Source organism: Pezoporus flaviventris, unplaced genomic scaffold, assembly GCF_033815535.1.
Source record: "Pezoporus flaviventris isolate CSIRO_AGI_PZ_B2104156 unplaced genomic scaffold, CSIRO_AGI_Pfla_v1 ptg000007l, whole genome shotgun sequence".
In the NCBI taxonomy this organism is placed as follows: Eukaryota; Metazoa; Chordata; class Aves; order Psittaciformes; family Psittacidae; genus Pezoporus; species Pezoporus flaviventris.
Window position 1 is genome coordinate 41647028 of NW_026892555.1, and position 24661 is coordinate 41671688.

General features: G+C 41.4%; 1 protein-coding gene across 3 annotated transcripts in view; it reads right to left on the bottom strand.

The window, feature by feature from the left end:
- SNTG1 (syntrophin gamma 1) overlaps positions 1-19830 on the bottom strand; it is a 319254-nt gene extending 299424 nt beyond the window's left edge. For 2 of the 3 annotated variants that reach the window (XM_061448505.1, XM_061448506.1), the window contains exon 1: positions 19503-19830. The gene's annotated coding sequence lies outside the window, so the exon portion shown is untranslated. The remainder of the gene's footprint in view (positions 1-19502) is intronic. The other variant, XM_061448504.1, reaches the window with a different exon arrangement.
- Between the last annotated feature and the right edge of the window lie 4831 nt (positions 19831-24661).

Genomic DNA, 24661 nt, shown 5'->3' on the forward strand with positions numbered 1-24661 from the left:
TAGGAAGCAAATTCAGCTCATCCACACGTATTGTTCCAGTGCTTTAGGTGGCATTTTCTTAGTTAAGGCTTCATTCCTCAATTACAGAAGCTTAATCAACCTCATCAGTCATGAGATCAATTAGAAATATGTTTTATCAGTCCTTACATGGAAAACTGACAGCAGGAATAAAACAGATCATGACTTCCTGAAAGGCTGGACCAGATGATCTTTCGAGATCCCTCCCAGCCTGGGCAGTTGCATGATTCTACGATACTTTGGTCTTGGATGCCATTCTGATTGTTCTCGATTTGTAGTGGTCCGTAGTTCAGAGCAGCATATCTGATATCATAGGCACTGAACACTGTGGCCACATGAGGGCTAAGTACTACTTTTCCAGTGTGATACCTTAATGCCACTTAATAAAGGCATTGTTTTCTTTACTAATTAATGCTCAGAAACTCATATGAAGAATCCTAATAAATTCCTTCAGTGGAGGGGAAAAAAAAAAAAAAAGCACACACAAAAAAAAAGCAACCCATAAGGGTTTTGATCAATCTTAATCTGTTTTAGCGTGGATTTTTTAAAATGACCAATGTCACATACCAAAAAGATAATTACCCACATCAACCAATGAGTGTTCACTATAGTCAAAGATGGAACACTATACTTGCTTTGTAATAATCTTTGTTTTCTTTTCAAAGAAAATAATTTCCTAACAATTGCAAGGAAAAGGAAAAGTGTAAAACTGATAAAAATGTTACCACAGTTAATGCAGTTATAATTCAATTTAGTCCTAGTCTTTGGCATAATTTTTAATATTTTCTATCCCTTTATTCATAAAGCTACTACTGGAAATTATATCACAGCACTTTATACATTCCATGTAGCAATGCTCTTGGCTTTAGACCCAATGAACTTTTTTCATTGAGCTACAAATTCATTAGATATACCTCAGTTTTCATTTGTTATATAAACTTGTTTGCTTATTTTCCAACTCTAAAGTACTGATTTGTCAGCCTTGGGTAAATGAAAGTTACTTTAGCATAGAATAACAGTTCTCACTCACTTGGTTGATGCCACCAGATAAAGTAAAATTGCTGTTTTTTTCTAGGTGAGTATACAGCACACTGAGTGGCTAGAAGATGAACAATGTAAGAAAAAGAAATAATATATACAGCAAAATGGGTTATTAATATGTGAAGACATAAAGGGAATATAAATCCACCAGTGTGTTAGGATTGCACATGAAAAATAAAGTCTTCCTCCCTACCCCAAAAAAAAATGTTTAAATTACATGGGTGTGTTTAAAGGATTTTCTGCATATTGATCCTTTTATTTGCTCAGAATTATCATTTAAGATTAATTAAGTCGTGGAATATATGAAGTCTTATAATGCATGGAAAGACTGCATGTGACCACATTCCTTACCTTTCACATTTTCTGCTACAGATTTGCATTCAGTTCTTACACAGCACTCAAACAGCGAAGGTAAAACCCATACCTTTAAGATTTCTTTTTGCTCTTTACCCTGACTTGTAAAATATATCTGGGTATTCCCCATCTTTGCAGGGTTTATGAAAAGCATCATACTGGCTGTCGTGGTTTAAACCCAGTCAGGTAACTCGTTCACTCACTTCCCCCTTTCTTTCCCTCCCCCTACTCCCAGAGGGACGGAGAGGAGAATCGAAAAGAATGCAACTCCCACAGGTTGAGATAAGAAGAGTTTAGTAACTAAGGTATAACACAGATCACTACTGCTACCACCAATAATAATAATGATAAAGGAAATAACAACGGAAGAGAATACAACACCTCAGCACCAGCTGACCGATAACTCGCCCCCCAAGCCCGACCAAGCTCCAACCGATACCTCCTCCAACCCTGCAGACTCCCAGCCCTTCCGGCTAACTCCCGGTTACATCCTGGGCATGACATGCTGTGGTATGGAATAGCTCTTTGGTCAGTTTGGGTCAGGTGTCCTGTCTCTGCTTCCTCCTGACTTCCCCTCCTCCCTGGCAGAGCATGAGGCTCACAAAGTCCTTGGCCAAACCAAAACATTACTATCAGCTCTGTTCCCAGGCCGAAAATCAAAACACTGCACTGCACCAGCTACCAAGAAGGGGAAAAATGACTGCTACTGCTGAACCCAGGACACTGACACACTTGGTTTTGCACTAATTTTGAAAAAAAATCCTGTGAGAAATATTTTTCAGTATTCTGAAGTCAGATTCAGCATAAGGCTCTCAGTATTCCAGGGATCCACAGCATGCATGGACTAGTATTTTGCCAGTAGCACAATTTTACTAGACTTTAATGTGAAATTTTAGTCCTTTTGACATAAAATACACTCAGCTAGACAAGGGCATTTTACACCTTTTGTCTGAACAGAGAACATGAAGCCAGTTTACAAGTTGTGCCAATTTCGATACCAGTGGGATATTTCTTCCCCAGTTCTAGAGGCAATTTGTTCACACAGCTTAAAAATGCAAGTCTGAATGCTACATTTAATTTTCAGAAGCACTGCGTATTTGAGGAGCTGAGTGACTCTAGGAACAACTTCTCCCAAAAAATGCATACATAAACTATAATTTGTCTACAGATCCTTGTAATATGTTAAATATTGGGGGGGGGGGGGGGGAGTAAAACTCAAAAGTGGAAAAATTTGTATTTCCAATCAGTAACCAAAATTATTTCACTATATAACCCCTTACCACTGCCACAGGAATGCAAGAGTACACAGTAACTATTCTTCTTCCTGTGAGAGAGAAGTGTTTACTATTCTCTCAATGACTGGAAATCTGGCATAGGAGACAGAGAGATGTCAAGAGGAAATAAAAAGTTAAAATAATAATAAATATTTAAACATAACTAGGAGTTCTGGAAGTTTATCCCTGTGCATTTGAATCAGCTTTTAGGGCTTTCAAGTTTACAGCTTCTAAACTCTAAACTGCTTTAATCTGTGAGCCCAGAATTACACAGCAGAAGCTTTTTAGTGTCTCATCCATTCAGTTACTTTGCAAAGTGCCTACTGCCACAGATGACAGCTTCTCTTAGACCATTTGTTGAACACTATAGTAAATTTCACAGTTCCCCAGACATAATTTTAAAAGTACTCAGACAAATTAATGGAAGCCTGTGTCTCATAACCACAACCATGTTAATAAATTGCACTCCCCAGTCATATCATAATTACCAATTTGGCCACAATAATCTTTAACTAGGACTCACAATACATTTTCTATAAATACTCAATGGTTCTACTCTATGAAATACAACATAGTATGCAAAACACCCAGAGAGCAACAGAAAACCAAAGGACATGTTGGCATAGTTTTTATTATTTTTTGATTTGATTGACTAAGAAAATGAAGTTGCTTGTGTTACCATGCTGCATGTATATTCCCACACAAGGGTGAACAGGTGAGAAATACCTGCATTTCTGAACATCAGCAAAAGCCTTTATGAGTTTGCAGTCTTCCCCATACTCAGTTTCAGCAAAACAGGTTCATAAAAGTTTTGTGCAAACACATAGCTGGATAAAACAGTTTCCATTATTAATCCTACTGGCAATTAACACACCCACCAGGGATCTGAGCTTTTATAACCTACCATCTCAAAATGAAGTAAAGACAAATGAAAGCACTGCTTGCAGAATTACCAACTACTGTGGAGGAGCCAAGGTCCTAGAGTGGTGGGACCAGAGAGCTATTTACACAAATACAATACATGCAAGACCACAGGGGATTATCCCATTTAAAGAGAAAACATTTCACAATCCCCAATGCTATGGCAAAATACTGTATTGAAACAATAACTTCTTATTAAGCAAACATGGCCCCAGTAGTGAGGCCGTCTGATTATCAACTACAGTTGTTGCCTTACGATAACAAAACAACTGTGGAAGAGAAAGGCAATGGCACTAGATTCTTTGCTAATGAGGACATATTGTGTGCTAGGATAGCAAAATATAAGTTGTAAGTGGTTTAATGTCTTACATCAGCAACTAATACAACTGCTTGCTGATTCACCCTATAGAATAAGTCAATGAGAAGGTGCCATAGGACAGGCATGATCATGATGAATGGTTCTTCTCTTTTGTAAAGGGATGACTCTTTTACACTGTTACTACTATGCTATTTACACAGCAATTGTCATTAATTCTACATGCAGATGCCTAATACATTAGAGGCCTTGCCAGAAGATGAACATTTGGTAAAGACGGTGAAGTCACAGAATCACAGAGCTGTCTGGGTTGGAAAAGACCTTAAGATCATCTAGTTCCAACCTTCCTGCCATTGGCAGGGATGCCTCACACTGAACCATGCCACCCAAGGCTCTGTCCAACCTGACTTTGAACACTGCCACAGATGAAGCACTTACCACCTCTTTGGGCAACCTGCGCCAAACCTCACTACCCTCACAGTAAAGAACTTCTTCCTTATATCTAATCTGAACTTCCCCTGTTTAAGTTTGAACCCATTACCCATTGTCCTATCACTTACAAAACTTACAGCTTTTTCTTAAACTTCAATAACAAAAAATATTGCACACAGAAAATTTTGGAGCAAAACTCCACTAAATTATAGATAAGACAATTTGCAAAAATTAAAAAAAAAAAAAACAAACAAAAAAAAAAAAACTCCTAACAGACCAGTTTAGCTATCAATTGTTCACACAGCTTCTGCTCAGCCCACAAACCCCATAGCCTAGGTTGTGTTTAGTCAAAATGTGTTCACTACTCCTTTGCCATATGCTCATTTGCTACGTTATTTCTGGACTACAAACTCTGAGGAAGAGAGTATGCAGTATAACAAAAAGATCTGTTTTCAAAAGAAGGAGACAGGTCAGCTTTGCAGCCTTACAGCTCTGCCCACTTTAGTGCTCACTGCCCAAAGCAGCATTTTATGAGCGCGACGGGGACTCAGGCAGGAGCCAGAGCAGCACACACTGGATCTGTGTCTTCTTTTAGGGTCTCCCCACACTTCACATCTTCACAGTCTGGATTTAAGAGCAAAACTTCCCTCCGATAATTCACTGGGTTTTTTTTAATTCACTGTACATTCAAACTGATATGTGTAATTTCACTTGATCAAGCTGTTTGTCCTTACATCCTTTTTCTGTACTTTTTAAACTAAACTCTGGACACTTTGAATGTTCTGTTGCTGAGCAAAGAGAAAACAGTTTAAGTCCAAGGCATCCAACAACAACCACTGCCACAACTGTCGTCAAATGCTGAAGACTCATCCATAAACAAAACAGGGAAGTTTTATTAAGCTGAAAGTAAATTTCCAGGTAATCTGCCCTTGTCTGTTATGTACTGCCTTAAGGCAGATGTCTAAAAAGATTCACATCAAGCATCTGCAATTTCACTAAAGAAATGTATATTAAATAGTTTTAAATTAACCAGACAAGCATAGTTATTGAAACAAGAAATACTATTTTCATGCTGTGTGCCAAGATACATACACAACAGCATGCATTAAGTAGATTCAATTATTGGATTAGGAGGACAAAAATGGGAGAAAAAAGAGGCAAAAATTCAGTTATTCAAGAATGAGGCATTAAGATCTCACTGAATTACATAAAACTATTCATACAAAACTATTCAAAATGAACCACTGAAAAAACTTCTCGTTTAGGTTTGAAATCAGTTCCAGATGGAAACCATCTGCAAGCATGATAACTGAACATTACAAAAGCAGATTTTCAAGCAAAGCATTTTTACTTTCATATGAGACAAGAAAAAATATGTACTATGGAAATTTCAAGGGACAGAACAGCAATTCAGACAGTGGTGGACAGGTGGTAAGAACAAAAACCTCAACAAGCTGCTAAATACAGCGTCTAATGCTCGGCTTCACTAAGCAAACCCTTAAAAACAAAGAGAAAGCTTCAGTTTGATGTGAGGGAGGAAGAACCAACAGAGGCTGGTGAAGAGAAGATTTTAACAGGCTAGAAAAATGATCCTCACTTATAGTTCTGAATATATTTGAGGAGGGTACATAGCATGAGAAAGATTATCTGAAAGAGGTCAATCCCTGTACAAGCACCACGTACTTTAGCACAGAATCATAGAATGATAGTTTGGATTGGAAGGGTCCTTCAAAGGTCATCTAGTCCAACCCCACTGTAATGAGCAGGAACATCTTCAACTAGATGAGGTTGCCCAGAAACACATCCAGCATGACCCTGAATGTCTCCAGGGATAGCGCATTTACCACCTCTCTGGGCGACCTTTGCCAGTAATTTGCCACCCTCATCATAAACATTTTTTTCTTCATGTCCAGCCTGAATCTCCCCTCTTTTAATTTAAAACCGTTACCCCTTGTCCTATCACAACAGGCCCTGATAAAAATTTCTCCCCATCTTTCTTATAGGCCCCTCTTAAGAATTGAAAGGCCACAATAATGTCTCCCCAGAGTTTTCTCCAGGCTGAATCGCCCCAGCCCTCTCAGCCTTTCCTCATAGGAGAGGTACTCCTCTGATCGTACCTGTGGCCCTCCTCTGGACTCTCTCCAACAGGTCCATATGTTTCCTGTACTGAAGACTCCTGAGCTGGATGTAATACTGCAGGTGGGGAGTATGTAGGTGCAAAAGATGCCTCAAGAACATCTAGCTATGTAATGTGGCCACTGTCACAATCAAAGATGGTTTTACTACAGATTTCCAACTTACAGGGCTATAAGGCTACTAAGCACTAGTATATCTTATTTAATATAGACATTTATCTATTACAAACACACAATATACATGTATGTTAGAAACATACACTTTCAAGAAACATACACTCTAAAGGATAAAACAGAAATAATGTAGGGGAAAATCATAGACGTGAAGCTCTAGCTAGAGACCATCCTCAAAAATATTAAAATGAGCTGCTCTCAGATTACCAATTTTAGCATCCCTTCAGGAAGAAGTTGTCATAAAAGCAAAAATTAAGCCTTATGGCAATTTAAGAGAAATATATTCTCTGTTCATATGTGTCAGTAACCAGAAATAGAAACAGATGTTATACCTGAAATTTTACAGATTGACAGCAGTCTTTGTAAATCAAGTCACTTTTACCTTTATCATGATGGCACCTTGTACCTCAGAGTAAGTTGCCATCTGTCCTCACTGCTATACACATGAACAACAAAGAAACATTCTCCACTTACCACTTCTTGTTTGAATTCTGTAATTTTACATCACCGTGTCATGTCATCATATGATTGTTGCGCTGAAAAATTTCACAGGTTTCCAGCAAGTCACTGAACTATGAATCCAATAGTAAGCATGACTAATTGTATATTCTCCTGGAAGCTTTGTGGGGCACTTAAAGGTGCTTTTTGACATAAGCAACTATCTACAGCAGGTTCACTGTCCAGTCTTTGTAAATAAAAAGGGTGCCACTACAAAAATCTCCAGGATAGCTCTTCTATTGTCTTTTAACAGACAGAAGCACTCCAACAAGGCCCCAGATACCAGGTAGCTACTCAGATGGAAGGGACCATCAGCGTAAATCATTTCACATTTTCAGAAGCTGCCTTGCATACTTCAGTAAATCAAATAAATGAAAACTGATCTTGTAGTAGAAGTACATCCTCTCTGTGGCTGAGGAAGGCAGAGCTGATTCAGTCACACATCTTGGCTGTCATGGTTGTACAAAACACCTGCACTCTTGTTCCAAGCAAATGCATGAAGGCTTCTAGGGAAAGCAACATGCCATGAGGATTATCCCAAGAACCACTTACCTATACAGAGAACAACAGTTTCTCCCTCCCAGCAGCTACACATCTGAGGAGTCTTCTGATTATGAGTAGCATTATCCTTCAGTTTAGATACCTGTTGCATGTAATGCATCAAGTTAAGCATCACTCTGGAGATTTGACTTGCAGACTCTAGAGGGACCCTCATCCTAAATTGAAGGCTGTATAGACAGGTGTTACTGGTATATACAGAGAGAGCATCTAACATGTGCACTCACTATGCTGAATTTGTTTGCATAGTCAAAAACTCAAAAGGTCAAACTCTGTCCTAATCTGCATCCTAAATGTGCCCCAGTACTATGAAAACAACTGGCTTGTATAAGAGACTGTAATTTTTACGTCTAGTGTTACTTTAAAGCATGTTTTCATGCTGTTTTTCATAATTTCTAAATACAAGAGTATATCTCAGATGGAGGGTGTTAAAAAAATCTTTCAACTAAAGATGGTATTTCCATAATTATACCTTCTTTTTAAGCTAACAAAAAGCTTTGACAAACAAACAGATGGGTGTTTTGGCTAAAACCATAGGTTTTGAAAACAGAACAGGACAGTTTATATACTCATAAATATAGGTTACTACTACAGATGTATATTTTTAAAAATAAAGGACTAGCCTTTGCTGCAGTAGCATCTCCACCTATTCATCTACATGCCATAAACTTGCAGAAAGAGACATTTAGCTGTAATTGCAAAACTTGAAAGTACTATGTGTTTTTTGTGAGCTTTTGTGCAGAGGTTTTTCCAGCACTATAAATGCACTAGAAATTCTATATGTAAGATGATCTAAAATACTTCTTGCCATCCAGAAAACACAACTCTGCTGCCATAAAATGAGGAATGTAAGTTAATATTGTGTACCATTTTGCAACTAGAGTAATATTGGCACTTGATCCATAAAAGCAGCCTCTTTTTCATCTACTTTCTCTGAAGCAGAATTAGTATTTAGAAAGCTCACAATCTCAATTTTACACTTTTACAGTTGCCTTTAGAGGTGGTTACAGCCATTTGTTCCAGCTTTACCTGCTGGAAAGGAAGATACCCAGACGATTTTCCTAAGGAAATTAGAGTTGTGAAATGAGGTCCATAACTCCTCTTAGTCTCTGCAGACTTCTGAGCATTGCAGAGTCTATTATAAGGACTTGTGTGTGTGTATGAAGTCCAGTTTATGGCAGCATTTATCTTGACCCAGAGATACATGTACATACATGTAAGGCAGAGCAAAAAGGAAGAGAAATCCTGATGATTCCGCTTTTGCATCTTGCCTAACACGGGACAACCTGGGGACCTCACCTATTTCCATGTTGCTTCTTGTGCACTAAGAGGACAATCTCAGATAGCTTGAAGAACCAGAGCATTTCAACGACATCCCCAAATTGACCCACAGAAGTGAGTGGTCTGTCTAAGGATGCACAGGAGGTCCTGCTTTAAATGCAAGGAACTCAGAGGACTTTTGGAGAACACTGACACAGATATAGTATTTCCCAGATATTTCTCATCTGGACAGCAAACATACTTCTGGCAGAACTCTTCTACATGAATAGCAGGTCTTTATTTCAAGGACATAATTCTGAATATTATTGTACAACTGCAGTCTTGGGAAGCACCACTTTCCCTTCAAGAACACGGACAGCAGCTCTCTCACCAAACATCTTGCTTTTGTTGTTGCAGTTCTCTCTCTGCTTTGTCTAGAAATAAAACTATTCACCTTTTCCTCTTTTCAAGGGTCATACATATCTTCTTTCTATCACAGCATAAAGAATGAAAAAGCAAACCCAGTGTATGTTTATGATCCCAGTTACTGCTGATCTCAGATTTACAGTCCTGCTGTCATAAAAGAACTGTATAGAAGGCATACTGCTGTATACACATAGTGGTCAGTACTACCATGCAGTAGGTACCGGGCAAAGCATTATGTCATTTCGTGCTCCTGAGAGTAAAAAGTAGCAAAAAAATATCCAGAGGGAAAACAGCAGAATTCCCTATATGTATCCTTAACCACCTTCTATCATTCTCTCTAATGAACAACTGTATATGAATGAACATCTTATCTGAATCTTACAACACTTAACAACTTAAAATATAGCACTTTAACAGCTTGTCGTTCTATCTGCTGAATGGTCTTTGCTAACGCTCTTCATAACACATTGTAAGCCATTAAAAGCTTCTGCTCTACTTGGTAAACATTTCACTGACATTAGGAAAGTTTTATTTAAATTAATTCTCTTTAGAAAAAAAGTATGGAAAAAATGCCTATAGGTCTCTTTATGGTCTCAGCGTTCAGATTCAGAGAATACCTCCTGGCTCCACCACAGTATGCATAGTTAGGGTGATAAATTCCCATTAGAGGTAGGGTCTCTCCCTTCACAAAAAGTTATCATTTCCAAGGTCAGTAGCTGCACCAAGTCTTCTCCTAAGGAAGTATATATGGATAAGTTCACCTCCTTATGCAGGTTCCTGTAATCTTCTATAACAACAAGTTATTGTGGCTTGTCCCTTCAGTACTAGAAAGCACCCGCTAAGTCTTGGAATACTTCTCAAATAAGCACTTCAGATCAGGTCTTAAGCTTTCCCTAAGGTTGCTCAGTAGAAAACATATTTGATTCTTCTCTGACACACTTTTTTAGTATAGACAGGCATCCTGTTTCTCTATAACATTTAAGAATATAAAAATCTCTTGAAACTAAACACATAATAAAACCATCAAAAGGCATTTCTGTTTGAATCTACAGTGGAAAACACTACTGCAAGAAAAGTTTGTTAGAAAATAATATAATGTGGTGAAGCAGGTGCCATATTATGAGGACTGCCTCCTGCAAAAGTGTCGGTCTGTATCAACTAGAGAAAAACTCTTCCCCTAAAACACTACATCATGCAACCCTAAACTCTGCTGGGTGTCAGGAGCTTAGCAGGAAGCTGTACCAGCCTGTAAATTCCTTAAATCCACTCTCCTAGGTGCAAAACCTTCACAGGAGCTTGTCCAGATCACTCAACCGGATTCAGCACCTACACAAAAAGTCTGTCTTGAAACTACTGGTTTCACAAGGCTGAAATAAAGATAACAAAAATGCCACGAGTCTTTCTCCACTGCTGCAATATTGACATCTCATACTCTCTTCCACACAAAGCCTGGAGGTCTGAGGCAGCAGAGATTCAGGTCCATTGCCCAATGACCTTCTCAGAACTGGATGGGCTCCCCCTATGCTGGCCATTCAGCCACACTGGACAGAACTCTCTTTTCTCTCCATTTTAACAAAGTATTTATTCAAGGGTCAGATTCTTTGATATTTACAACATTTCCTGAGTTTTACCATCATCTCCAAATGTGCTGATCTTGTGTAACAAGAATCTGAGGGATCTTTCTCTCTCTAAACAACAGACTTCTTCCTTAACCAGCGATACAACTAATGCATGTTTTTGTTAGTATCTTTCCTGCTCTGCAGAATTTTCCATCTTACTTTTGATAAAAAGCAGTAGTCATACAGGAATTATTTTAAGATCATGAACTTTGTCACATTATCAGGTTTTTTAGAGATAATATTCAATACAGCAACAACACAACAGTGTGAATCTCATGAAGATCAACAAGGCCAAGTACAAAGTCCTGCACCTGGGTCAGGGCAATCTCAAATACAAACATAGGCCGGGCAGAGACTGGACTGAGAGCAGCCTTGAGGAGAAGGACTTGGGGTGCTGGCAGATGAAAAGCTCAAGATGAACTAAGCATTGCATGCTTGCAGCCCAGAAAGCCAACCCAATGCTGGGCTGCATCTAGAGGAGCGTGTCTCAGAATCACAAAGGATGTGATTCTGCCACTCTACTTTGTTTACGTGAGACCCCAGCTGAAGTACTGTGTTCAGTTCAGGGCTGGAGCACCTCTCCTATGAAGCCAGGCTGAGAGAGTTTGTCTTGTTCAGCCTGGAGAAGGCTCCAGAGAGACCTTACATCAGCCTTCCAGTACGTGAAAGGGGGCCTAAAAGAAATACAAGGCCGTGTAGGGATAGGACAAGGGGAAATGGCTTTAAATTTAAAGAGGGAGAATTAGATTAGGTATTAGGAAGAAATTCTTCATGATGAGGGTGGTAAGACACTGGCACACAGGTCACCCAGGGAAGCTGCTGATGCCCCATCCCTGTAAGTGTTCAAGGCCAGGTTAGATGGCACTTTGAGCAGCCTGGGCTAGTGGAAGGTGTCCCTGCCCATGGCAGGGGGGTTGGAACTAAGTGATTTTTAAGATCTCTTCCAACCCAAACCATTCTATGGTTCTCTGATTCTATGACAGAGTGACTGATTGGACCAAACAGGCTTTCTGCTATTCCCCAAATGTGGCAAAATAAGGTCTAGAGAATAATAGCCTCTACCCTAAATCTATTTTGCCGTCTGTTCAAACAATATCCTAAATCCCTTATTTCCTTGCAGAAAACAATGAAATTGTATCATGCCAAATTCTTACCTTTAGGCAAAAATGAGCTGATGCCTTTCAGGGCTGATGCCTGAAAATACACTTAAAAATAGTAAGACTTATGCTGGTAAATACTGAAAAAATGGGTGTGTATACAACATATGAACTTAACAGGAAGGGTTCAGTTAATTTCAGTAGATGCTGGATGATGCTCTTGTAATTTGCTGAAAGGCAACTGGTCTTCAAGTATTTTATTTTTTTTTCCATTTCTCAAAATGCTTTTTTCACAAAAAAGGATGTCATTGCTATAGTTAGACAACTTTAGCTAATACAGAATCGCAAAGAGTTAACTATAAAAGTAAAAATCAAGCCTGATTTCAAAGAGGAATGGACTCAGTCCTGTAAACTGTAAAAAGATTAACAGCGTATATTAAAGAGTGTATAAAGATTAACAGATGTTGTACATAGACACAGAGAAGCAGAACACAAAAAAAAACTAGAGTCTCAGACTTGAGAAAACAATTGAATGCAAAATATATGAGGAAAATAATGCTTGCAATTAACCTCGAGATTTTCATTTCAGGAAGAAATATTGTAGTATCATTAAGAGGTTAAAAAGAGGCAGTAAGAGGCATACTGAAGGGATATGTTGTGCAGGAGCAAAGTGATAAATAGCAATATCAAATCACTGCTAACACTGGATTTATCAATCAAAGCATGCAGTGAATACTCATATAGCCCACCTCCCATAGACAGGAAGCTTTAGGGGCGTTTTAAACTAACAAGAAAACTTCGCAAACTTAAACAGCATACGGAACATGGATAATAACAACATAAAACATAACAACATAAAAGTATGTGTAACTACTGATCGGTAAGATCAGTTGCCCTTTAGTAGGTTACATAGGTTATATAATGTAGTGAAGAGGATAGATGCTGTATAAAACAAATTAATAAACTGAAATGTAAACGATTTTAATTAAGACATCCAAAAAAACAGTCCAGGCAACCTCACAGCTGCAGAGACAGTAACCTGTGGAAAGAGGCATGTGATGAATTGTTACTACAGATACTTAAGAATTAACTAGCTGAAAGACTAATGACATGATGTAGAAAGAAATTCTCTACTTGTGTACTCAATTATCCAGGAGGTCCTTTCTAATCTCAGTGAGCAAAAGAAAAATGAGAGCTGATAATCATCAGATGCCATCATGATTTCTATGTACTTTGCCTGGAAACATCTAGCACAGTTCCAGTAGGCTTCCTCCAGTAAAATTCCTTCACGAATGTCACTGGGTTTGACAGAGAAGTTGCTTCAGCTGGAAAAGCAAGAGAGTAGCTATTTTTGCACTTACATTAATAGAGTTGCTTAGTTTGCGTACAGGGAGCCCTGCCACTAACTGCCCCCCTGGCAATGGCCAATCATGCTCCATTCATCACACGTTAACCGCTCCAGCTCCTTGCAGTTGCAGCCCCAGTTTTCTTTTACATCCGTTCCTCCAGGTTACTAAAGCCTAACGCTGATTTTGAAAAGACTACTTTTTATTATATATTACATTCTGTGTTCATAAAGTTGCTTCACATAAAAGCAAACCACATAACCCACAGAATGAGAATATAAGCACTCCAAACACTAAAACCCATAGAGACACAGATCTGGTGCTCATTTTTACTCAAAATCTGTCTTCAGTGAAGGGCTCTACACATGCATCATTGTGTGTTTTGTTACATGGCGACAACTGCTCTGCATGGACTAAACCCTTATATTGCCACATAAATGTCTGTCATTTACTAACCAATTGAAACAGTTGTGTGAAGAACTGTATGTGAATTCTGCTGCATTCAGGAACATACAGCTGCAATACCAACCAGTAATGGATACAGGCAGACAGCTGTGTCTGATAAAACCTAGAGCTGTGAGGCAACTGTAGAGCCGATGATTTTTCCCTCCTTTTTCACTTGAAAAAAAAATGATTAGCATAGATTAGTTCTCAAAGGCTGTTTATAATATGTACAAAATGATAGGAGAGAGAGCAGAGAGTTCTCTCACAAGCATAATTCTAATGGCTTTACTCCTTCAGGGGTCAAAAGCAAGCCAAAGAAAATCAATGTCCATTTGTGTTGCAGAAGCTGAAACATACAGTTCATTATTCACAACAGTTAAAATAATCAAAAAATTTTGCTATACAGCAGTCTCACATAATTTTGAATGAAGATAAATCTAGAAATAGCAAAGCATTTCATAAAAAGGATTTCAGAAAGATCCCTGTAATTAGGAATAAATCTTTATAGTACGGTAAATATTAACAACTAAACTATGTATGAATATAAAATTTTGAAAATATTTCCAAGATCGTAGTGTTGTACCTGTTGATATCAGTGACATTTTTACACTAAATCTAAATTCAATAAAAATGCAAAATGATCTTTAAACCAAGAAAGAATCAGAGGGTAGGACTACTGCCACTCATCAGATTCTGTACAGAACGATTTCAAAGTATCTTTAGGTTTTGAAAGAAATGGGAAGAAAAATGAATGTCATAAACAGTACTCCCATTCTTAACTCCTTTATGGATAGCCACATTCCTTTAAATAAATTTAATACAATAGGTGGAGGGGAAAAGGCATGTGTTTTATTCAAACAGCCTTTGCTCACAGTTAATTGTAAGTCTATTTAAATAATTTGACCAAAAGCAATATAAAATTTTCTTAAAGAGTCATTTCTCCCACCTTCATCAGGAAGCCCAGTACACTGCCCACTATTTGAAAAACTACACTGAAAATGAAAAAAAATATAACAAACCCAGACTTTAGAATAAATCAATGAATAAACTGCTCCTCCACCAATAACATTATCTCAGGAGCTCCAAGCAACAAACAGTTCAGAAGTGCTTGATGTCATCAGCTTTAAAAGCATACCTTTGAACCAAAATGTCACCCAACCAGGGAAGGAACACACAAATCTAACAGCAAGTAACAAATACTTCATAGGGAAAAAAATAAAAAAAAAATCCAACATTTTTGAGATGAGATCTAGATGATAACTATCTGCAGAATAATCAACTAAGCCAACAATCAACTGCACTCAGAACATCTCTGAAGCCCTGAGTTCTTTCACAGACCCAGTATCTGTGCCAGTATTAAAGCAGTAAAACATCAGTGCCTTTACCTCAACCACATCTCACACAGGAATTTCAATGGCTGTTGAAAAGCACCCTGTGAGCACCAGTGTGGGACTTTTGCTCTGCTCCAGGGCTGTTCCATTCCAGGAACATCCACTTCCTCCTTCAGGGCAAGACTGTGTTCAGCTGTGTTCAGCTCCTGCCATGGCGGGACCTCCTGTTTTTCATAGCAGAAGGCACAGCACAGCCTTCCACAAAACCTTATTGTTCTGTCTCTTATTGTTACAGTCATTCTGAATACCTGAGTGTCACAGCAAACCTTCTCCAGCAGTATCATTATACATATGTAACTCTAATCTACTCTTACTCTCACATTAGTATCACAATGAAGAACTTTCAGGGTTTGGTCCAACACTACCAAACATAAATTGAAGAACAAATGATGGAATTAAACTCATCCCAAACACTCTCCTTGATTGGTTTCCTTTTATTCAATACTTTAATAAACTGTACAGAGCAAGTCTCCAGGAAACAACACAGCCCTTGGCTGCTGCACCTCCAAACTCATCATGTAACTGAACATTCCACCTCTTTTGGCCAACTTTAGCTAATTACTGAATATCAGGCTCAGAAACCCAAACAACAGTGACACTAGCATCTAAAGTGCACAGTGGAAACAAGCTCTGTTACCATACCACGTAGGATATGGTAAGGAGTAGACACATCATCCACTAAATCAGTCTCTTGAGATGGACAATAATTTTTCCCTTGAATAATTAAATATACATGTGAATTTCACTGGCTGTGTCTCCACTGCATTCCCTCATGTTGATTAGAGCTGTATCTTTGAGGCATGATCTGTTTTAGTTTTGTGGGGGTTTTTAACATATACTTTCTCTCCTTCCTCTGATCTGCAACAGGAGAGCAGAAAATTTAGGCTGGCCACAATGACAGTAAGGCTTTCTGACTCTTCCAGTTATGGTAGGTAAAACTCAGGGCAAACACAGAAGGTCAGCTCTGTAATCATGCTGAGCCAATGTCACAGCATACTAACAGAGGTACACCTTGATGCAGCAGACTCAAATTGGGATTCAAGCCACTCACATTCCGCCTTCTCCCTGGAAACCTGAACCAAAAGCACAGCCATGAGAAAGGCCAAGAAAGACTACATATGAAATCCATTTGACATTTCTTATCATTCACTACAACTCCTTACCTTTTAAACAATGCATGCAAGCAGACCTGGCAATGCCCACCAGTAAGAAATACTGACCACATCACAGTTTTCCTAGTAGCTCAGGCACAAGGACCAGTGCTGAATTATGAGCATGAAGAAATCGTACCTATTTGAGCACTTCAGAGGGAAGAACTCAGAGCAGATTACAGCTCTTGTTTGTTTGTCTTAATATTGAATTTAAGATGAATAAATAGAAATGACACACTCAACTCAGTTTGGCTAACTACAAAAACCATGCTTAGCTGTTGATATATTTAATTTTGCTTACAGGTCTTTCTGTCAGTTTATGAAAGTTATGCCTGACAGCCAAGCAGCATGTCTGAGCAAATGTGAAAAAAAAGATAAGAAACATAATCTCCGAGTTTGCCCCGAAATTTCTGAATCAAGCCAACATCTTCTCTGTTAAAGAGATCTGCATAGTTTTAAAACCATACTTCATGCTATGAAGTCACATACATTGTACTTTAGAAATCCACATTCAAAAGATATAAGCAAACTGGGATACCGGACATTAAAGAGGATACTAGAACAGCCCTACAGTGAACTGTATGATGGCCACTCCTGATTTTTTAAAATTAAGAACTACACAGATTTTAAAACAAAGAATAAATATGCAAAAAGGCTTTCTGAAAAGTACCATGTAAAAGACAAAGAAAATATGTGAAGATAAGGAGTTTTGATTAGTATCTTAGAGGTCGTCATTTTTAATTATATCCTTAAAGATCTCAGCTCTTACCTTTCTTCTTAAGTTTCTAACAGGAAAAGAAATGTTCCTTTTTTTTCTATCAGACCCTGTGAAAACTTGGTTCTTCAGACATGTAACAGAGTGAAAAGCTGGCTGTAAGTGAAAATCTAGAGCACCATGTTCTTTAATTCAGTGATGGGGACCTTCATTAGATTATCTCATAGCTATGGGATAAGATACTGCAAAAGCCAAATGATAAATCATTAAATTATGTTTTCTTCCTCTCCAGGCAAAGAGCAAGTATAGCATTAGATTATTTTGAAGGACTAAAAAGAAAAGGAAGAAAACAGCTCTGTAGCAGGCTTCAGAACTGACAAAGCTAATACAGTTTTTAAACCCCATTTACTTATATAATCAGGTATAAGCAGTTACTTATGGTAATTGTGGAAACCTCAAATGTAATATATAGCCTGAATGAATTCCAGATCAGTGCATGCTTCAGTGTTTTATCATCTCGCTTGCACATGCCTAGTGAAAGCCTGCCACTCTGCAACCGAAGAAGGAATTACTACAGTAAAGCCACAGGCAGACTTTGCTAAAAGCTGTACTTTTTTTATATGACACACAAGCAGCTGAGTGTTTTAACTAATGAATAAGTTTGCATCCCACTGTCTAGCAACAGTGACTCTAATTGTGCTTTGCAGCATCTTCAGTCAGAAATACGAACCACAGGAACACTCTCGGTAAACTGTGCTGAAACAAATGACATTCCCCTCACTCAGCTTACCCACAGCGATCCCCATCCACCATTACCAGAAAGGCTTACTTTATCTTTCTGATATAAACCTGAGTTAGTCACACCTACACTGTACTGACATCCCAACATCTTTTAATCTTATTATGCCAATATTGCATCTACGTAAAAGTGTGTATTTCAGTGCATAAAAAGATCTCTTGCTGCTGACAAAGTGCATTAACCTGGGAAGCTCTGAGTTCGTCACACACACCCACACACCCCTTTCATTAAAAGACCTCATTGATTAGAAATTGAAATATCCAGAACTCAACAAATATTTCACGCACAGTGACAGTTCTGTAGGAGCATATGCTCCCAACATTGCAACTTACACTTTTATCACTATCAGGAAGTAACTTCCCCACGTTAGTTCCCCCACACACACCATTCCCAGTGCCCCTGCTTGAAACTACCACATTCGCTGGAACACCCACGTTCACGTCCACTAGTTGACTGAGCTCTTAGTGGAATGTCAGAGCTTAGCTATAGGTCTCTGTAAATGCTCTTATTCTGTGCTGCTTTCAACACAACATACATCAAGGTCACTGTAAAAGATTGTAGTTTTCAGGCTCATACAGGAGACACCAAAGAAATCAATAAGAGCAAACTTAATTAAATGCTGTCTGAAGTTCTGTCTTCTCCCACACCTGCCCAGAATTCACATCTCTATCCCTTGTGTTCCAGAGACATGTGTTTCATAGATATGGGGAGTCCGGCTGCTTAGCTTATGTGCTATCAGTGCTGGAAGGTGAACAGGAGAAATCATTCTTTGCACTGTGACAGGTCTGCTTTGAGCTCTCTAAGTTTTTATCAAGAGATTACAGCCCCATGGGCCTCCTCCTTTTAAGTGGAGCTCCTCCAAGAGCAGAATTAGTCCCCTGCCTGCAACCTGTGCTCCATATACTGAAATAAATTATAGTCAACTTTTTGTTTCATGGCAATGTCAAGTATAGCAATAAATACCCACAGGCTAAAACTAAGCAAACAAGGCTGGACAAACCATAGCCTCGCAGCAACAGCATCTCAAAGGAAATCACCAGGTAGGGCACAAGAAAGTTAAAGGCATAAATACAAAACTCTGGGTTCACTAACGTAATCCTTTCAAATGGGTAGGAAAGGCTAACACTCATCCTGCCTCTCTCCTGCAAGAAGCACTGATATAAAGCAATTAAGAGACTCCTACAATACAGTTACATCTCAGCACAAAGAGAAAGACTTTTTATATTAACACCTATTAGAAGGCATCACCTCTCCCAGCTGCAAGTGGAAGCACTGGGAAACGGCGCTTCCTTCCCGGCCACCACCCCGGAGCACCGCACCGGCGAGATGCCCGCGGCGGACTCTGGCGTAGTTGGAGCGGGGCTCCCCGCAATCCCAGCCACCAACCTTCGGCACCCAAACGCCTGAAAACTGCCGTTGGCGCCGCCGACCACCCTGCCTCCAAACCAGGAGCGGGCAAGCGGCAGCTGCATTTAAAAAGTGACTCGCGACGAAGGTAATGCAGAGGAAGGACAGAGGCAGAGGCGCACTTACTTGCCTGCGCACCACGGCCGGACGACCTCCTCTCAGCTGGTGAATCGCCGTGCCGCTCGTCCTCCCCGGACCGCTCCACGCTATTTCTCAAGTATTTCCACAAGACGCCGGCACATCGCCGGGATCAGCCGGAGCGCTCAGGGAGTGCGGCCGCCGCCGCCCCCAGCCCGGTGCCCATAGTGCCACCGCAGCCCCGGCAACTCGCGCGCCTTCCCGACGGCCTCCGGCTAACACGACATCGCACCCGAGCCGCCGCCGCGCCGAGGGGGAGCGTGGGGCTCCCCGCGCCCTTCCTGGAGACGGAGCGGGGGCGCCGGGCGGGGGAGTGCGGTGAGGCAGCGCCGCCCCTCCGCGGCGGGGAGCGGCCAGGCGAGGCGAGGGGAGGCGAGGCGGCGCGCCGCCGCCACCGCGGCCGCAGCCAGCCGCGGTGATGCCGGCCCCGCCCGGGACCCCCCGCCTGCCCCCCACTCGCCGCTCCAGGGGAGCTCCGTAACGCCGCCCCGCTGCAGCCGCCCCGGGATCCGGTGACGCGCAGCCCTCCCCCAGGCCGGCCCCCGTGGCGGAGCGGGGTGAGCGGGCGGTGAGGCGGGGCGCTGCGCTGCGCCCCGCAGGAGGTTGCTACCGGCGGGCAGTCGGGGAGCGCTCCCGGCCTCGGCGCTGGAGCTGCCGGCCCGCCGCGGGGAGGTGGCGTCCCCCTAGGCCGCAGAGAATCCGTTTGGCTGCGGAGCCCAGTCCCCCGGTCCTGGGGCTCTGCGGCTGTCGGCTCTCCCCGTATCTAAGCGGGAAAGTTGTGTCCCCGTCCCCCCCCCTCCGCCTCAGAAAGCCTCCGTTTCAGCTTAACTTCTCCGGCTGCCGGTTCTCCTGGCCGCGACTGGGTCCAGGGACGACGTACACCGACCCTCGTGCTCGGAAGAAATTCGGTGCCGGTTTTACCACTTTACCAGGCTGCTGCTCGGGCGCGATCTTCTCCCCTTCGAACTCCCCCCCGCGTCCCGTCTCCCTGGGCCGCGGTTCTGCGGCCCCTGCCCCTCACTGGAGCGCGGCGAGTCCCGCTCCTACGGGCTACGTCGGAAGAGGGGGCCCAAATGGAGCAAAAACGGTGAGGGATGATCCCATGTGCGTCCCTAAAGCTCCCGCGTGTCCTCGCCTAGGAGCGTCCCGCCGATCATCACTGCGGGCACCACCCTCGCCGGGGAGCAGCGCTGAGATGATACGGTATAACGTTTCGGTGAGATAAACACGCACACACACAGAGACGTATATATATTATGTATGTGCACAGACCCGACATGCAGAGGCCGGTGAGGGGCGGCTGCCTCGGAACAGCCAGCTCTCCTCTCAGGTCGGGGGCCGCCAGGCGCCAACTCGGCTCCGCGCAGGCTGCGGGGAAGAAGGTGGTGACCGACTGCCGCGGGAAGAGGGAGAAGGACGGAGTCCGCGGGGAGCCGCCTTCTCTCGGCAAGGCGCTCCTCCGCGCTGCGTGCGGGCGCAGGGACCCCGCGTTGGGCCGGGAGGCGAGGCGGGCCGGGCCACCGCTGTGGGGAGCTGCGGGTGCAGCACGAAACAGGGCCGGTACTACTGCACGATGTTGGGCAGAGCCGGCCCGTCTGGGTGCTGCGGTTGGACTGAAGATGGGGGGGGGGGGGGAAGCTGCCGTGGTCTCTGTCGCATCCTCTGGGGCCCGTTTTAGCTCTTGGAAATGTGTGTTTTTTTTTTTTTTGTAGTCAGGCTGAGTGTATCACGGAGGATTAAAAGACCCGTAAAAGGAGATTGAGCTCTGCTTTTCTGTGTCTCCTCTGCCAGCCCTTTTCCTCTCCACTCGTTTAGTCTGCTTGTAATGAAAAGTAATTTTCATATGCGTCTTACAGTTAAGGGGCCCTCTTTCACCGAGCTGGTTCAAACAAAAATGTTTCTGTTCCTTGTGAATTCCTTTTATAAATACTAACTTCAGTAACGTGCAGCAAGACATTAAAGGGGAAAAGGATTTAAAAGGACAGGTTCACGCAAGCTAAATGCAAAGGTAATAGAGTTGCTGCGGAGAGTACAGTTAACTGTGGAGTTGATAAATGCATGAGAATATGCAGCGATAGGTTTCATGCCTAATTGAACAGATTTGGACTTCAGTTCTTATCTAGAAATACAGATCCTTATTTCTCCCTGTTTCTTAATACTGGTTGTTGTTAACGGATCTCTTGATAGCTATAAGCTAACCAAGTTATCTGGCCTGTTGTGGTTCTAGCACAAGATTGAATGGTTTGAGCTGACAGTTCTCCTGACACAACTGAAAAAATAAATTATTACAACTATACAGATATTAGCACTTAGGATGATTGAAATGCATGTCTGAGAATTGAAAGAAGTGAAATGTAGTGAACCAAAACCTGTTCAAACACAGAAGTGGTACAGTAGCCCTCCTTGCTCATGCCCTGCTGAGAAAGTCATCACAGCCACAGAGAATACACTTTTTTAAAAAAATAGTATTCTGTGATTTTTAACTACTCTGGATAAAGCCAGTTCCACACTCAAATTCCAACAGGGACAACCTCCTCGTTCTCAGTATTGAAGCCACCTTCACACACCACTTGCAAACCTGGGTATAGATTAATTGGTACATACAGTGTTCCTCCACCTGTAAGAAGCTTAGTCTAGAGAAGACTTAGAGGGGATCTCATTAATGCATATAAATACCTCAAAGGTGGGTGCCAGGAGGATGGTGCCAGGAGGATGGTGCCAGACTCTTTTCAGTGGTGGCCAGTGACAGGATGAGGAGCAATGGCCATAAACTAAGACACAGGAAGTTTCACCTCAACATGAGGAAGAACTTCTTTATGTTGAGGGAGGCAGCACACTAGAACAGGCTGCGCAGGGAAGTTGTGGAGTCTCCTTCTCTGGAGACATTGAAAACCCACCTGGATGCATTCCTGTGTAACCTGCTCCAGATAGCCCTGCCTTGCCCAGAGGGTTTGACCAGGTGATCTCCAGAGATCCCTTCCAACCCTAATGATCCTGTGAATCTGCACTTCTGTGAAGTTCTGTCATCCTTCATAGAGACCTTTCCATTTTTTCTTTGTGTGACAATGAAGAGTAGAATAGTTCAAACAACGTTGCGTTTTCACAAGGGAAATTGTTATAATTTTCAAGTCAGGATCTTTCAAACTGTTCCTATGTTCATTAGAATACATGTGTTAGTTACAAGTTTCGTTAGCAGTAAGAGAGTGCTGAAGATGAACTCTACCAAAAAAACACGGTGAAAACAGTGCATAATACTTTTAATCATTATCAAACTGATGCCACATGATTTTATGAAGTGTGACTGCCAGTTCTACACGCAATTAAAAGTTTAATTTAGTGTTGTATTTTTTCTTCAAGCAGCACAAACAGAAAATTTATACAGAAATCAGATTTCAGGTAAGCTTAGTATGTAGTTAAGAACATGAAGCAACATTTAAAGTCAGAGTGCATGAGCCAGAATTGTTTTTGTGTAGTATGGCCAATGCTAAATGAGAAATTTTGCATAATTAAGCTGATGGCATGTTGGCTTCTGTTGTAGGTTCTGCAGCTTCAGCAGACTGGCACCACTAAAGTCACCAACAAGGATGGAGTGACAAATGAGGAACACCATTAAAAAATGGGAGAAATAGAGGCTAAGCATGAAGGTAAAATAGCATTGTTTTAAAAAGATGGGAGTGAAAGGAAGAATGTCACACAACGAGAGCAAGTGACATCCTTTGTAAAACTCTATTGACTACCTATCTGCAATAGGTCATTTGTATTCTTTTGCCTTAGCAAAATTATTACAGCACCCAATCTCTTTTTTTCTAGTTAAAGTATAGTTCACTTTGATTGCAGGCAGCAATTCTGACATTTGGCAGCTGAATGCTGGTGCGCCTGTCACACATAAGCCTCACTGTGAAAGAGCTGGGAAACTAAGAGCAGAGAACTAGGGCTTTGAAAAGTGCATAGGTGTTGTGGTTGAAGCCCAGCTGGCGACAAAAACCATGCAGCCGTTCGAGCACACGCCCCCCACTTCCTCCCACAGCTCCTGGAGAGATGGGGAGGAGAATCGAAAGAATGTAACGCCCACAGATTGACATAAGAGCAGTCCAGTAACTAAGGTGTAACACAAAACCACAACTGCTACCACCAATAATAATAACAATAAGGGAAATAAGGGAAGAGAGTACAACCACTCACCACCCACCAACAGACACCCAGCCTGACTTGAGCAGTGATCTAGCCCTTCCAGGTAACTGCCCCCAGTTTATATACTGGGCATGGCGTGCTGTGGTATGGAATACCTCTTTGGTTAGTTTGGGTCAGGTGTCCTGTCTCTACTTCCTCCCAGCTTCCCCTCCTCCCTGGGAGAGCATGAGACTCAGAAAGTCCTTGGTCAGAGTAAACATTACTGAGCAGCAACTAAAAACATTTCTGTTATAAGCATTGTTCCCAGGCTGAAAATCAAAACCACAGCACTGCACCAGGTACTAAGAAGGAAAAAAATGACTGCTATTGCTGAAGCCAGGACAATAGGAAAGAAACCACCACTAGTAGTGAACAAGTAAGATGGATATGTAAGAAAGTTATTACAAATGCTTTAGGGAGTAGAGGGAAGAGCCTTTTTGTCCAACACTACCACCACAGTGGGTTCTCCATTCATGTCACAGGTCCTGACACCTCATCGTGGCTCTCCACTATTACCTCTTCTTTCCTTGATGGGACTTTATCAGTTCTAAGTGATCAACAGCATGAAACACACTTCAATCTGCAAATGAAGGCAATATATACTCCTATTTTACATACAAAAATCAGTACCTGAAACCAGGCATGGTTGATACTCATTTACAAGCATTCTTTTTTTTTCAATTACAAAGTGCCTTTAATAGATCTCTAGATGTGTTTTTAATTCTTACAAAGTACTGGGTCTTGTTTATTCCCATAAAAATGCTCAATAAAAAGACATTATCAGTCTGTAATAAGATCTTTTTAAGAAGACTATCAAGCAAATTGAACTGAAACATAGAGCACTGATGGATGTTTCATTGACTCTATGAGAATAGAATTAATCTCTTCTTATCCACTTTTGGAAAAGACAGTGTCCTGGGTTTAGCCGTAGCAGTCAATTTTTCGCCTTCTTGGTAGCTGGTGCAGCGCTGTGTTTT